We start from the raw sequence: 16,850 nt of genomic DNA on the forward strand, positions 1-16,850 counted from the left end.
TGTATAGTGGTTAAATTCGCTGGATAAGTTGGTGCTGTCTTGCGAATGTGTAACAAACTCACTAATCAATTTAACTAAAACCCGTCTATGTAGTAGTACTTAGGTAAAAACAAATAAGTACGAGTTGGATAATTAACGCCTGCTTTGTTTGGTATAGCAAAAAGCCTTCAAGAAATATACGTATAAAATGCCCAAGGATAATATAATAATAACATTATGATTACTGTTTCCGTGAAAAAAACACTTAAGATGAGCAACCTGTTGTTTGTCACAGTTCTAGTGGTTCTAATATGCCTAAGTGCCTCCAGCCAACGGTTTGTAGAATGTATTGTCAGCCTTACCTTCGGCGTTGTTTTGGTACTCTTTGTGGTTTATTTCAAGGCAGTTCTTCAGTACATTTCCTCAAAGCGCAACATATTGCAACCACATTTATTCAAGGCGCTTAATAAAATACGTATACTACCACAAAAATAATAATAAACATGAACTTAAAATGCCTCCAGGTCAGACAGAACGCGAGTCGTGACCCACTTCCGCGCGGCCGGTTGACCTATATCTCCCTTGTATGACATACTGACATTTACGAGGGCTCACCAAATCAATCGCATTTGACGGACCAGTGGACGTGAATTCTTTAATTGTTGGTATTTATTTCTGTAACATGTAGTTAATATTTTTTATGAGAGAACTACTACGGTAAGTGTTCGCATGCCTATTGAAGGCGAAATATGCTAAGCAACTTAAAACTATGTTTACTTACCATTTTATGTTTTTAAAATGTTTCTGCGAATAAAGAATTATTATGATTACTTGTTTCCCGTGGTTCAACCTACACTGTACTGGGAGAACTAATTCCGGCAGTCAAATAAAAAGTAGGTCCTTCTTATACTTTCTCAGTTTCTGTCTATCCGGCCTTCATGACAAGTTTACTGAATCCATATAAATGGTACACAAATAGTCTAGTCTAGAGCCTAGGAAAGGAGACTACTCACTACTGGACTATTTTTAATCCCACTGCGAAGCTAGCAGCCCCGGATCTAGGGGGGGGCAAGCCGGGGCCTGTGCCCCGGGCGGCAAATTCAGGGGGCGGCAAAATCAGGCGGCTGCCAAATTCACACTTCACAGACCAATGGATAACCTGTTGTAGGTTCAGAGTATTAGATAGATGGATAACTCATCATTTATTTAACTTTGACCACGGAATAAAGAATAGCACAAGTACAGCAATTTCATGGTCGTCCAGTGCCATACGCGGTCGAGTACGGACGCGTTTGCGCTGCACTGTATGAATTTTAAATTCGCGAATTGCGCGGCTATAGCCGCTGCCCGGTTTTCGCTATGAGTGCACAAACGCTCATAGCCAACGAAGTGTTGGCATTTATTAAACATGCCATCGACTACATGGACGAGGTTAGCATCTTGCAGATCTGCAAGACCTCGTTCAAGGAAGATGAAATTAGCAGTGCTAAATTGCTGCTTTTCACGACGCTTGGCAAAGTTAGCCAGATGCCGTCTCGTCGAAGGGATGGCACAGAGAAGAGTCTCCAAGACATCGTCACGCTGTTGAAGGAGACCGACCCGGACGACGTGCCCGATTTCGTGGCGAAGGACCTGCACAAGCTTCCTCCCGTCACGTTTGACCACGTAGATGTCACCAGGCTGCTGAAGGACATTACACTCCTGAAGCAAAGCCAGGCCGAGATGCAGCATCAGCTGGAGGTGTCCAACAACACCATCAGTGATCTACGGGCAGAATTAGTAGCATTGCGCAATGCAATTTCTGCAAGTAGGTCACCTACCGACGGCGACAGAAATGTGAACACGCGTCGCGGGGCGCAAAATGCCTCCATCTGCAGTTTCGAGTCGGCGGGCTCGAATGCGTCACCTACTGCCGAGAATGCATGCGTTGCAACGTGTGCCGCCGCCGTCCCTGCCTCGACATCGGTAGAGACGATGACTCGTGTAGGTTCGTCAACCCCCAAACGAGCCTACGCAGCAATTGTAGCCGCTAAGAAGCCTGTTGAGCCACAAAACTCGCAGGTTAAAATAGCGGAAACCACAAAAGGGGGTAAGAAGAGCCGATCGAAACCAAACCAGGTTTTGAGAAGGCAGGGTCCCAAGGTCGACACGTGCGACAAGGATGGTTTCGTCAAGGTCGAGAAGAGGAAGAAAAAGAAACCTCCTTGTCGGAACCAGTGCGGTACTGCGCTGGCGGGGCCCAATATGCTGCTGCGTCCAGCTATTCCGACGACGCAGCTGTACGTGTCCAGGCTGCACCATTCCACGAAGGTTGAGGAGGTCGTGGAATATCTGCGCGTGAAGACCAGCTGGACCTTGAGGGTCGTGAGGTTGGAACCGCGTCACAACACAAATTTTAACTCGTTCGTGGTGCGTGTTCCGACACAAGGTCTCGAGAAGGTCCTCAAGGAAGATTTTTGGCCGAAGGGTGTTCTGTACCGCCGGTTTCGTGGCCGGCTACGTGACACCAGTCAGCGTAACACGACGCCGACACATCGTGTGCATTAGTTTTAAGAATATTTGTTATGTATTTATAGTATGTTTAAGTTTTTATAGATATAGTATTGTATATATATATTGATATGGAGAATTTTTATGTATTAGTTTATAAGTATTGTAATGTACGATATATGTGTATTTGTATTTTTATGGGCCCTAGTTGCCTGAAATAAAGGAATAAATAAATAAAATAAAATATCAACTTGACCGATACCCTGCACCACTGCACGAACATTTATTATTCACGGGGCGAAGTTTTAGCAAACTAAAACTGATTAAAAATTATTTGCGATCATCTATGCGCCAGGAACGCTTATCGCATATATTTATTTTTATTTTAAATCCTACATCACAGATTACTGTAATGGTTAGGTACCTACAGCGCCATCTTAACCTATGGTGCAGGGTGTGCGCATGACCCGGGCGCCTTGCTCGGTCTCAGGGGCGCCACGGAACGCCCCACCACCAGGAAATTTCGATGAAATTACATTTCGATACTGACAAGCAAAGTTTCTAAAAAAGTCGCCTTCGCTTTGTTTGATTGATCATTTTTATTATTTTTTACTTTTAACATCCTCCAACTAAGTGAAAAAATTCTTGCTCGCTACGCTCGCGGTTAAATGACAACGCGGCTGTTTTTCTGATTGTTTATTATTTTTATTGACTCGGTCGTCGGTCATTGATTCAGTCTCTAATCACGTTTTCTTTTTATTTGTACATAATTCCCAGTTTAATTTGTGAGTCTTCAAACAAATAATTTAAAAAAATTCGCGCTCGCTACGCTCGCGGCTACTTGTTGCTTTGCAATGTCCTTTACCAGGTACTTTTGTGTCGCGGGCTCAAAAAATTTCGCGCTCGCTTCGCTCGCGCAATATAATACATGCATTGCCTCAATGACTTCATAAGTCAAGGCCACACTGCCTTAACTTTTATAAGTCAAATGCAGTAGCGGCGTAAGCGGGGGGCGGAGGGGGCGGTCCGCCCCGGGTACCACATCTCGGGGGGTGCCATCTTGGTCGACACATATCTGCATGACCAGGATGGCGCGGGTAGAAGGGACAAATCACATTCTTATCTGCGAAGCTTAGGTTCACTACCATTTACTGTTTCATTTTATTTATATTCAAATTTTAAACAAAACTACGACAGAGCATGCGCGAGACATCGAGGCGGTCACCCCTCTCAGTCCGACTGTCACCCCTCTCTTATATGTTTGCTTTATCTGATTACTTAAATTAATTCCTCAAAGTTAGAAAAAAAAAATCTTCTTAATTTCTATTTTGTTCTGCCCTTGCTTTTTGAGTACTCAATCTAACAAAAATTTAAAGCACCGAAGTAGCAAAAACAACTGACGCTCGCTTCAGTCACGGTTTCTTTTTATTTGTGATTAATTCAGAGTTAAATTACAGTCCTCAAAAGTAACAATTAAAAAAAATCACTTAACAGTGGTTATTTTTAAGTTGTTTAGGCGCTATTTGTAAGCGGAGGTTGAGGACTTTCACTGTACAGTGCTTTTTATCAAACTTGTTTGGGTACTTTTGTGTTAACAAACTCAAAAATTTCGCACTCGCTATGTCCGCGGATTCATTTACCGTTTTTTTTTTTTTTAAATTGGGATCTTTTGTGTCCTACATCTCGAATATTTCTGGGGCTCACTGTAGGTTTTTTTTTACTACGTGATTATATTCTGTCGTTTTTTTGGGGAGGTGGGGGATGCTCGATAAGTAGTCCGTCCCGGGTGCCACCCGATGCTACGCCGCCACTGGTCAAATGTAGTAAAAAAGATATATTTATGGAGTCCTCAAAAACAAAAAAGTTTGCTTGCTGCTTGTTACAGCGCTTTTTTAAACTAATTAACTTTTTGTGTCCCAAATTAAAAAATTTGCGCGCTCACTTCGCTCGCGCTGCTTTTTACAATCGTTCTGTCTCGACTTTCATAACTTAAAGAGCCTACAATGAATTGGACACATTTTTTAAAGTCCTTTACCTACCAAATAGTGCACTTCATTCGAACGTTCTTATTTATATTCCTTGTAACTACTCTAAGTACTTCAATACATAGGTGGCGCTTGGGTGATGATTGCAGCCAGGCGCTACATGAGCTAGAGACGGCCCTGCCTGCCTACATATTGATAGCTAAAATTATATGGATGATAAAAGTGAAAATAAACATAAGAAGTTGGCGGGGCGGCATTTTGCAGATTTTGCCCCGCCTAAAAAAAATTGAAGATCCGGGGCTGGAAGCTAGTGATTTAATATGCCCATGAGAGTATCATATAATATCTGTTGTGTTTTATAAACTTGAAGATATAACTTAGGAAGAGATCAGGTGTGGCTAGACTAAGATAAGCTCGGAACTTCAGAAGTTATCAATAACCTTTTTTTTTTTTTTAGCGACGTAAAATCATCAAATGACCCCTCCCGCTGTGGGTTAGCAGCGGTGAGGGAGTGTCAGAATCTTACTGACTAAAATCGTCGTGTTCCGTCATAGACCTTTTATGTACCAGGGCCGCGGTATCTCTTTCGAACAACCCGCAGCCCCGGCAGGCCTTGGCCCTGCTGGGCCCCGCTGGGGTTGCTGACATCTCTTTGAGGAGCGCGTGGAACAACGCGCGCCGTCGACACGGGTCTGTCGTCTAGAAAGACAGAGGGACGATGAGCCACCCGAACTCACCGCCCACAGACCCACGCCTACGGTGGCCGGGAGTCATCTCGCGACACCCGGCGCCCATGGTGTCTACCTGGTCCAGCGCGGCGGCCGGGATGAGAGGTTCGAACTCTCTGGCATTCCGCCTCCTCCTTCTCGAGCATGACCGCTTCGCAGAAGGAGGCGACGGCATCCCATTCCCTCTCGCCCCGGACCATGGCCTGAACCAGGGCCGGACGCGAGAGGTCGCCGCCGCCCAAAGCCTCGACGAGGACCCGGCGGTGCCCTTCCCAAGCGGGGCACACCTGGACTGTGTGGTCCACCGTGTCCTCGGGGCTGTCCGCACAATGGTGACACCCGGGCGCCTCCTCACGACCGATGCGGTGCAGGTACCTCCCGAAACAACCGTGTCCGGTGAGGACCTGCGTCATGCGGTACGTGAGGGCGCCGTGACTCCTCCCGAGCCACTCCTCAAAGAGGGGACTTATCGCCACGATGGTGGCGTGCCCTGCACTGGGTTGCGACAGTCGCTCCCTCCAGGCCACCATGAGATCGCGCCGGAGCTCCGCCTGCTGCGCGACAACTTGCCGCGGCAACGGGGTTTCTCCCCGGCGCTGAGCCTCCTCGCGCCAGTCGTACAGGCGCAAGAAGACCCTCGTCTCCAGATCCCACGGTGGCAGTCCAGCAAGTAGGCCAGCTGCTTCGCGGGAAATCGTGCGGTACCCCCGGATTAGCCTAATGGCTATCACCCTTTGGGGCACGTTCAGGTAGTGTACAGCCCGCGGCCGTACCGAACGTGCCCATACCGGGGCCCCGTAAAGGGCCATGGACCGCATGACCCCCGCGTAGAGTCTGCGGCAGGGGGCGTTTGGGCCGCCCAGGTTGGGCAGGAGCCGCTTGAATGCAGCACCTGCCCTCTCCAGCTTGGGGCCCAAACGTCGGAAATGCTCGACGAAGTTCCACCGGCCGTCGAGGACGAGTCCCAGGTATTTCATCGCCCTCTCGACGCCGATGGTAACCCCCCCCCACCGTGACCTGGGAGCCTGAAGGTGGCGCGTTCCGAAGCCCATGAAAGCACATGGCCTCGGATTTGTGCAAGGCCACCTCCAGGCCCAGCAGCTGGATCCTCTCGATGACTGTCGCAACCCCGCGCGTCATTATGTCGGCCGCCTCCTGGTGCGACCTCCCTTGTGCCAGAACCAGCGTGTCGTCAGCGTAGCAGACCACGCTGACGCCGCTAGGGAGGTCGGCGCGCAGCACCCAGTCGTAGCCGATGTTCCACAAGAGCGGCCCCAGTACCGACCCCTGCGGAACACCGCACGACATCTCTCGCCGGTTCCATTCCCCGTTGTGACCAGGGTAAATGATGGACCTATCCGACAGATAGGCCTCGACCACGCGACGAAGGTAGGTCGGCACCCGGTGATACCGGAGTGCCTCCCTGATGCAACTCCAGGGAAGGGTGTTGAAGGCGTTGGCGATGTCAAGAGACACCGCCAAGACGACCCCCCCCCGGGACACAGCATCCCCCGTCGTGAGAGCTCTCACGCGCATGATGGCGTCCACCGTTGAGCGCCCCTTGCGGAAACCGAACTGGTGGTCCGCAAGGTCCGGCCCTATCCCCCCAAGGTGCGCGACGAGGCGGTGTGCGACAACTCGCTCAAAGAGCTTGCCCACCTCGTCGAGCAACACGATAGGCCGGTATGCGGACGGAGAGTCCGCAGGGCGCCCCGGCTTCCGTATGAGGACCAGTTTCCCTGTCTTCCAACGAAGTGGGAACTGGCCCCTCTCCAAGCATGCGCTGAGAAGCCCCCTAAGTCGAGGCCCGAGAGCCTCAAGGGCCAGGACCCAGGCCTTGCCAGGCAGGCCATCAGGCCCTGGGGCGGTGTTTTTGGCTTTCAGCCTAGCCACCGCCACTCTCAGGTCCACCCCAGTCACCTCGGGGACATCGTCGTCGTCGGAAGTGTGGTCCGTACTTGACACCGCGGGTTGCAGAGCCATGGGCGGGGGAGAATGTTCCCCGCGCGAAGGGAACAGAGCGCTCACCACCTCCTCCACCAGCTGAGGCCGGAGACTCTGGGTCAGCGGGGGGGCCCATGGGCGGAGCTTGCCCCGCACCATTTTGTACGGGCGCCCCCACGGGTCCCTGTCCAGAGACCCCAGCAGCTCCGCATTGGCCACCTCCTTGGCCTGGATGATGGCCAATTGGAGGGCGGTCTTCGCAGCTCTGTATCCCTCGTACAGCTCCGCTTCCCTGGCTTCTGCATCCGGAGGGCGGATGCGAAGCCTGCGGTGTCTGGTGTACAGGTGCCTCGCAGCGACGCACGCCTCACGAAGGGCGGCGATCTCGCAAGACCACCAGTACACCTGGCGTCGGGCGCGTCCTGGCGGGGCTCGGGGCATGGCCACGTCGCAAATATCGGACATGGTCTCCCGGAACCACTCCGCCTCGTCGTTGATGTCGGCGGGCCTGTCCGGTGATGACACCCAGGCCCGCACGACTGAGGCTTCCAGGAGAAGCTCCCGGTCAAGATGTTTCAGCGCCCAACGTGGACCACTCGGGGTCTGCAGGACCGGCGCGCTAGGGTTCTGGGCGGAGACGTCAAACCGGATGTACCGGTGATCGGAGTAGGTCTCCACCCTCTCCTCCACGCGCCAGTCAAAGACACGCGGCAGCAGAGCGGGGCTGGCGAACGAGATATCCACCACTGACTCGCCCCGCATCCGTACACACGTGGGGGCAGAACCCCGATTGAGGACGACCAGGCCTGCTTCCAGCGCCCAGTCCTCCACCATCCTACCCCGTGCATCTGTGCGTCGGGAACCCCAGGCCAAATTCTTGGCGTTGAAGTCCCCTAACACTAGCACAGGGAGGGAATAACTTCCGACGACGACGGACAACTCCAGGAGGGAGTTGTGGAACTCGGCGAGAGTTCGGCTCGGGGAGAAGTACACCCCCACGACGACTATCTCCCCGAACCGTGCTGCAACGCAACCCCTTCCACTCTTCACCCCTTCGAGGGAAGGAGTACCAGCGGCGGCCGACGATATGATGGTCACTGAGCCGCTAAGGTCCTTAACCCAGTCATCCCTGGGAAGGACAAAGTACGGCTCAGCGACCACGGCGATGTTGATCGACCACTGCGCCATGCTTTGGAGCAACAGATCCTGGGCACGGGCGCAGTGGTTGATGTTCGCCTGGAGGAAGCGTAATGGAGCCAGACTAGCACTCCATCACGTCTTCCTCCTCTTGAGGCCCAAGGACGGGCGCTGCGGCAGCAGCAGCAGCGACGGCGCCATCAGCGGCGGCAGCATTGGAGGCGGCGGAGGCCGCAGGAGCTGCGATCAATAACCTTAGGCAGCAAATGGGTTAGATATAACATCAAGTTTATAAGTATGAAAACTAACTGTAAGCTGGTTGGTGAGGATAAAGTCTCGCCACACTTAGGTACTAAGTAGATACTTATACTTAACAGAGATTTCATCCAGATAGATCTTACGAATTGTAGGTATTATAATCTATCTACACCACGGGAAAATTGTTTTTTGTAAATAACTCTTTTCGCAAAGATGGCTTTCGCAAAAATAATATTTTAACCGTTTATTCGGGAAGTTTTAGTTACTACAAACTTATACAATACATGGCAGATGTCGTACAGGTGTGTGAAACCTTTTTCTACCTGATCAAAATACGAAAGTTTGAAGCATGAAGCCATCAAGCCATAGAGCCAAGATAGTTTAGAGAAGTTTGGAGTATTTCCTACCCCTGTTTGCTTACCAACTTTCAGAGGATCGGGTTTCATTTTCAATATGTTTAGTAAAGTATTTTGTTCAGGTAAATTAAAACTGGTTCAACAAATAGTTCGATAGTAATTTATAAATTGTAACTATTTAATTTTAAAGAAATATGACTATTTAAGTAATTATTTTTCGGAAGTACTCGGGGAAATCCTTTACCTAAACGCGAAAATGCGTATTTATCTATAACGTAGGTAAGTTAAAAATCGATAATATATTTTTAAACAACTGGGTGTTTTTGATATTATTAATTTTGTATTTACTGAACATAATTAAATAGCCAACATAACAACAAGCTTTTTAAAACGATAATCCAAAACATTTCTCTCAACAATTCCCATCTCGCTAACAAAATCGATCGGAATTCCGATACCTACCTAATTATTTCCATTCCATTGTTTGTTTACAAATGCTAAATACTCGATCCCGTAGGTTCAGCTTAATTGGAGCATTCTTTTGTTTTAAAATGCTAATATAAACAATAGATACCTTTGAACTCGCATCCGTGCGCCTCATTGAATTTTTAGAGCAAGCGTTTGAGCGACGCGTCGGAAATTCAACGATTATCAGGCGCTTTGAAAATTGGTAAAGTTTTTTAAAGTTTAATGATGTTTGGGATAATTTTGTGGGGTTTTGTTTAATGTTATTTTTGTGGGAATATTGATGGGTGTTTATGACTTGATATCGTATATTTTTTCTTGAACAACGATGTAGATATTTGTATAGATAGGTAAGCTCAAGTCTGAAAATCACCGCGCCCACAGTGGGACATAGTGTAAGATTTGTACCAACTAATAAACCCGTCTTAAACCGTTGCAACCCCGTAGGGTATTTAAAATATCTACCTTTTATTTGATCTTCTTCATTAAATACTCAACAAAGAATACCTAATCCCGATCCTGTAAATGAGAAACAATCTATGCTATCACTGGATTGGTAGTCTTACCATACAATGAACATCAAAAAACTACTTACTACCCGTAAGCAAAACGAATCATTTCTTGTTTCATCGAACCTTCATCACAGCTCTCCATAAAACCAAACAAAGCAGCATCTACACTGTACCACATTGTTAAGGGTAGTACACAAGCGATGTCATTATCAAAGAACCTGTCGTCTGCTTCCGTTCCGTTCCAGGAAACTTGCTCCTCTGTGGAAATAGCCCGTGTGACGATGAACCACGGTGAATAAAATCTCTAGAGGAGGTGTCATAATGGAAAATCGCCTAAGAATGTACGCTTAACCGTCAAATCCGTAGCGGACCCCGATTGGGGTCTGAACATCAATGTCACCGTAAGCTCGGTTTAGACCCCAATCGGGGTCTGCGAATGAGTCATACACTTTCCTAATTATTTACGCTCATATTTATTTTCTTTCCAATCAAACCGTATTTGTGAGTACTAAATAAAATAACTTAATAAATTTAAACTATTTTGACGCATTCAAACCTTTCATATTTAGCATCCCTTTAGTAATATACCTTTTGAAAATCCAATCGTAATTACCGCGAATTCTGATCGAACTCGCCATGTTTGTTTACATTTGTTGTTTTTTTAAATTTGAAGACGCATAGACAAGATGGCGACGGTGATAGAAGTTTTGCATCGAATGATCCGATTCGTTAAAATAAAGAATCGATTTAATAATTTTATATTATTTGATATTATAATATTACTAAATTGCACTTTTGTATACTATAATCTGAAAATAAATTAGGAAAAGTAAAATGACTTAATTTATTTTGAAAAAATGATAGAAAATCAGTGGTAGAAAATACGTTGTAGCCGGAATATTTTGGTTTTTAGGATTTCTGAAGACCGCAAATTTTGAAGACTTATTTATTTTTTCGGGTGTTTTATGTGCAGAATTCCTGTAGTCCTGCCAAACTTAATGGCGGTTCGTTACTTCCGACTTTTTAACTGAGCGGCAAAGCTATTTGACGAGAGCTGTAGTTAGGTGTAGTTATCGCAAAATTTTATGACGATTTTATTGTTTGAAAGGGCAAATAGGTAGTCGGAACTGCTACTCGCTGTTCATCAAAAGCTGGTCCAAGATGGAAGAAAGATGGCCGCCGCTGACTTATTTTTCTTTTCACAAATCTGTCAATACGGGTATCAAATAAATTGCATTGATTAGTAGAACAAGAAAGATTATTTTTGACCGACAAGCTATAAAGAAGCGCGGGGTCGCTACTCCCCGTCATCCGCCTCAGATCCTCAGAAGTCCTGCGGGATCATTAGGATCAAAAATATTAAGTCGATGCCTAGAGGAATGAAGCAATTATTTTTCGCCACCAAAGGACAATGAGCGTTTTGATCTACCTCTCCTCTAGCATTAAGTAATACATCAATAGAAAGCTTGTGTTATATAGAGTATTTTCTTGTACGGCGGCGATTGTCATTTGTTAGTATTTAGGGAGTTGGACCATGTTTAGTGAAATAATAACTATGTCTAAAATCTACTGTAGCTTCTTAGGTACTGACAATTTGTTAGAGGTATTTAAGTACGAAATGTTCTATTTAAAAAGGCCTTTCCAGTGATATATAATTAATTACTAGAGAAGGAATCTAAGGACTTGAAACTAACTATCGATAAAAAACCTTAAACATGTTCTAACATCTAAAGTACTAAGAATTGGTAAGTAGTATGTAAGTACAAAATGTAACGCTTAAAAAGACCTTTCAAATGATGTATGACTCATTACTAGAGGGGGAGTAGACCAACATTCAAACTCTCGCCCAATGTCCTTTACGCCGCGCAATGGTGGCCGAATCATTGTTGTGACTCACGCACACAAAAACCACGGTCTGCTCCGATAAAACTTTCCTGAAAGACCGTTGATGCTATCCCCGCACCCCGTGCGCCATTCCGGCGCGCCATCTGAATTTTATTCGAAATTTTAAATTCAAAGGACTTATGGGACACCCAGTATTAAGGCGGCCAACTTGCCGAAAACTGAATGCGGGACTTAACCTTTCGTGAAAAGGGGGGGGGGGGGGGTGCATTGAAAAATGATCGGACGGAACTGATAAAATAAAAACCGTAAGCAAAAAGCTATAATTTAACCTATCAATATCGTGTCACAGCGTGCACTAATGTCTTATTTTCAAAATCATTAGGCCTCACGAGTTCAGTAGAAATAAAGAGAACGAGATTATATTATAGGTAATCTGTGTTCCTGCACTGTTGAGCGTGCGCGCAGGTGGGTGTTGTGTAGAAGCGTGGTAGAAAAATAGGGATGCGGGACATGCGGGACGCATACAACGTTTTGCGGGACTATTTTACTAATAATTTCAAAACGGGATTTCGTCAAGCATTGCGGGACGGTCCCGCAGAATGCGGGACGGTTGGCCGCCTTACCCAGTATAAAAATTTTACCTATGCTAAAAACTTTCATAAAACTTTAGTATTTTTTCTTCACAACAAAAACAAATTGAACCTATAATTAAAAATTAAAAAATAAAATTGAAATAAGTTTCTATTAAAAAATATATATAAAATTGGTATTCGATTATTTATAATAAACATCCGACTTAGGTATCGAATGCACACCGCTGATTGAAAAAAAATGTACTCTGTTCCAAACTCTACTTCTTGTCTGTGACTTTGATCTTGTAAATTGTTCATTTTTATTGTGTATTTTATGTGCTGATTTTTTAGTTATGAATCATAAATAAGTGCACGAAATGTATTGCAACGGATTGAAAATGTTATAAATATGACGTTTGTGTTGTGTTTGAGACAGTGATGCGATTATTTATTGGTAAGTTTTCACCAAATTTGAAATGCCTAACTTTTCGTCGACGACCTCGATGACGCAATGGTCACCATGCCGGACTGCCAAACCTGAGGTCCCGGGTTCGATTCCCGGTTCGGTCGACATTTGTGTGATGAGCATGCTTGTTGGCCGTGGTCTGGGTGTTACAATATGTATTCATAAATATGTATATATGTAGCTATATGTAGTTTATCAGTTGTGTTAGCACCCATAACACAAGTTAATAAATAACTTACCATGGGGCTAACCGACCGTGTGTGAAAAGGTGTCCAGACATTATTTATTATTTATTTCGATAGACTTAGAAACACCGTAATTATTATCTATTTCTGAATTAACTGACCCCATTTGACCTTCGCACGTTGTTGTCAAATAAGTGAGCTCTAAAGTTATAGTTAAAATACTTCTGATCAGGCATTACGGACTTAGAATTTATGTGTTGAAAGTTAGTACAAATTTTTGAGTTCCATGTCGCGATTCAAAATATCCCGCCGAATCAACGGTAAAGTCATATGTCAAAACCTTGTCGAGCAGAGGGGTTAAACGTAATGTAAAGTTCGGTTTATGAACAGGGCATAATGATACTTAATATTATGTACTAACACCTCTGTAACCTATGAACACAGAATAGCCTTGACTTTGAAAAAAAGAAAGTAGCACTCAAAAATGCGGGTGAGCGGGAGACGAGGAAAGTTGCTGTTTTCGCTCTTAGACGCCTTCTTTGTACCCGATAATTTTTTTTAATACCAAAAATCGTTGTCTCAAAGAACAAGAACACCTCCTTAGTTCACTCATAACTGATCGTTTGACTAGAAGAAATCTGACCTAGAAGAAGGCGTCTGACCTACCTGCATTATGGCATCTCCGCTATTTTTTTCTCACTCCGTGAGATGTACAGACACTGTGAGCACGTGTGTCTATAGTATGTCCGCAGGTTGTGTAGGGTATTCAATAAGCTTATTGTAGGTAAGTATCTAATGTTTATGCTTCATACAAATTGTGTTATGTACTTTGTAGGTCATTAAATTAGTCTGCAGGTAGCCGTGTTCTGTTGCGAAGTTTGTCTTCTTTTGAGCAATAACATATGAAGTGGTGAAGGAATGTTCAAAATGTACAGTTTTGTGAGATTGAGATTGAGCCTCTTGTTTTGCAATAACTAGGCAGGCTTATAGGGTCAGACAATAATAGCCACAAATGTATAGGTCAGCATTTGAGAGCAACTACAACGACGACTAGATGACGACGAATTTACAACCGTAATTTTTAGGAAGTCGGCTTAAATACGCTAAGTTTGTAAGACCTTATAATGCTACCTACCGTTGTTTGGAAATTATCACGGTTATAAAAGAATGACTATGCCACCATGTAGTAGAAAACTTTGAACCGGAATATTAGTTATCTTTAGAAAAAGACTCCTAAGCAAAAATAGTCAAGCAAGCGTAGTTATCAAACATTGCTCATTGAATTGGATAAAACAAAACTGGAAACCACTCTCCAATGTTCTTGGAAACAAGCGACAAACTTAAACTATCAAAGTTTACAATAATATTGGTCATCAAATAATGTATTTCCTGGTTTAAGTTATCTATCAAAGGGTATCAATTTAATTTTACCTCTAACCAAATAACTCAAGGAAAGTTTTGAACTTCAAAAGCCAATATAATAATCTTACGACCTTTTAGCGAATCAACGTGTTCAGTAAAATAGTTATTTACCTATCAATATTGATTTATCAGATTTTTGACGTGTTAATATCTGGTTCCTTTAGAAAAGCGTCATTTGTGTGTATGAGGTTTTTTTTTCTATTCTTTCTTTCTTTTAAAACTTACCAAATGCACAAAGGCTAACAGGCTCCTCACTGATTTAATAAACATTTTATTTGGTGTAGGCGCAGCATGTTTCCTAAAAAGAAAAACTATATAATTCTTAAATAACACATATGAGTAGGTATATACTTACATAGATGTACCACATAGTACTTTATAAATCTCGTCTAAAACCATCTGCAACTTACAATGCAACCTATTTATACTCAAATTAATAAACTTTCAACCTAACCAAGCCGTCTAAAACTAACACCAATTTCTCACTTTCTGAACAGCCAACTTCAGACAACTTCTACACACTCAACGAGGTTGTACCTGTCATGGCTGACACGTGGCTCCGCAATTGGCTTGGCGTTTATAGTCAAGCAGTTTCTGCTCTCGACCTCTCGACCTAGCAAGAATAGCTTTAGAACTCCAAGGTAGATATCGAGACTAGATGACCTGTCAAAAACTATTTCTTGGACAAGTAGGTATAAACACTACGGTACAGTACGGTTTTATTTACTAACAAGTTTTGTATATAATGTATGTATGTTAGTTTGTAAGTTATGTATCTATGCCATTGGGCCATTGTTGCCTGATTGTAAAGATTAAATAAATAAAATAAAAAAATAAACAACGTGCCACCGAATAAGAGAGAAGTTTGCACTCAAGTGTACTTACTGAAGTTATTTTCAGGACTATAACTTCTTCTTGGTAAAGTTCTTGAGCTCTGATTGTTTTCAGTAGTTTTATAATAGAAGAAGTAAATCTACTATTTGATAACGAGATATCATCTACGCTGTTATTATAAAGAGGTTTTTAGGGTTCCGTAACCAAAGGGTAAAACGGGACCCTATTGTTTTTGCTCCTCTGTGCGTCCGTCCGTCCGTCTGTCACCAGGCTGTATCTCATGAACCGTGATAGTTAGAGAGCTGAAATTTTCACAGATGATGTTGCCGCTATAACAACAAATACTAAAAACTAGAATTAAATAAATATTTTGGGGGGCTCCCATACAACAAACGTTATTTTTTTGTCCATTTTATAAATCGGTACGGAACCCTTCGTGCGCGAGTCCGACTCGCACTTGGCCGGTTTTTTTTTATTGAGGAACACAGACTATATTTTGTCTTTGCAAGAGAAGATCCCCTGAACGATGGTGAAACCGCGGGGAAAGTGCTAGTGTTACACCAACTTACAGCTGGTTTCTTAGCACATGTGGTATTAATTCTATGGAAAAATTAATTAATAAACCACGGTTAAAAGTAGTCAAGGACCGTCTAATGGCCTCTTCTTAAATACTCACCGAAGTACTTATTGATCCTCTTTACTTTACTTACCTCTTTTAGGTATCTAAAAAAAATATTTATTTTAATTGATATACACATTAGTTTAATTGTTATTCAAATTAAATACATATGGAATATGTGTCATAGTAATCTACAATTTACAAAAAAAAAAAACTCTAAATCTGTATCGATATAAAAATACAATACACCGTTATCTTTTCGATAATCGCCACTTGAACGGGTTTTCCCAAACCTAATATTTTTTGGTTTAATCTTATCAAACAGATATATTAAGGTGATAACTATGTAAATATAGTCTAAAAATTATTGTTAAACAATATCGATAAGATTGAGTTATCTGCACTTTATCTATGTTTGTATTACAGACAAATAAAATCATAGTTATCTATATTATCCAATATTACAGCGCTGAAGAGTTTATGTGTTTGGGTGTACATGTTAATCTCAGGAACTACTTATACGATTTTGAAAATTCTTCCAGTATCCACCCACCGAGGAAGGCTACTTTTAACTCATCTTGGTACAATCCTAGTTTCTCGTTCGCGATCCTGCAACTTATTTTTGACTTTTCAGCTCAATAGTTTTTCAGTGGACGGGTTCTTTCATGTAATCTGACTATCTGATTTGAAACAAACAGGTGCATAAAATGTATGATACACACTATCACTTAAGTACATCAAGTACCCAGATGAATGTAAACAAAATACAAAGTAATGCATTTTAACTTATACGTGATACGTGAGACGCGTGAATAAACAGATGACTTTGACTTTGACAATCACAAGTTGTAGTTAATAGTTATTCCCTACTATTATAATAAGCACTACGTTTGAAATTAGTGTAATGACGGCAACAATGATACAATTGCAGAAAATGTCACGTTACTTTGTAAACGGTCTGTTTTTCTTACAATTTTCTTGTATGTAAGTAAGTATTAATATGTGTCTATTTATCAGTTAAATACTGTTTACTGGTTCTTGTGAAATAACTTT

At 43.6% G+C, this 16,850-nt stretch overlaps 1 pseudogene; it reads left to right on the forward strand.

Annotated features, from left to right (window-relative positions):
- Positions 1-493: 493 nt before the first annotated feature.
- Positions 494-2,502, forward strand: LOC124639648 (annotated as a pseudogene).
- Positions 2,503-16,850: the final 14,348 nt, after the last annotated feature.

Source organism: Helicoverpa zea, chromosome 19 (assembly GCF_022581195.2).
Source record: "Helicoverpa zea isolate HzStark_Cry1AcR chromosome 19, ilHelZeax1.1, whole genome shotgun sequence".
Classification (NCBI taxonomy): domain Eukaryota; kingdom Metazoa; phylum Arthropoda; class Insecta; order Lepidoptera; family Noctuidae; genus Helicoverpa; species Helicoverpa zea.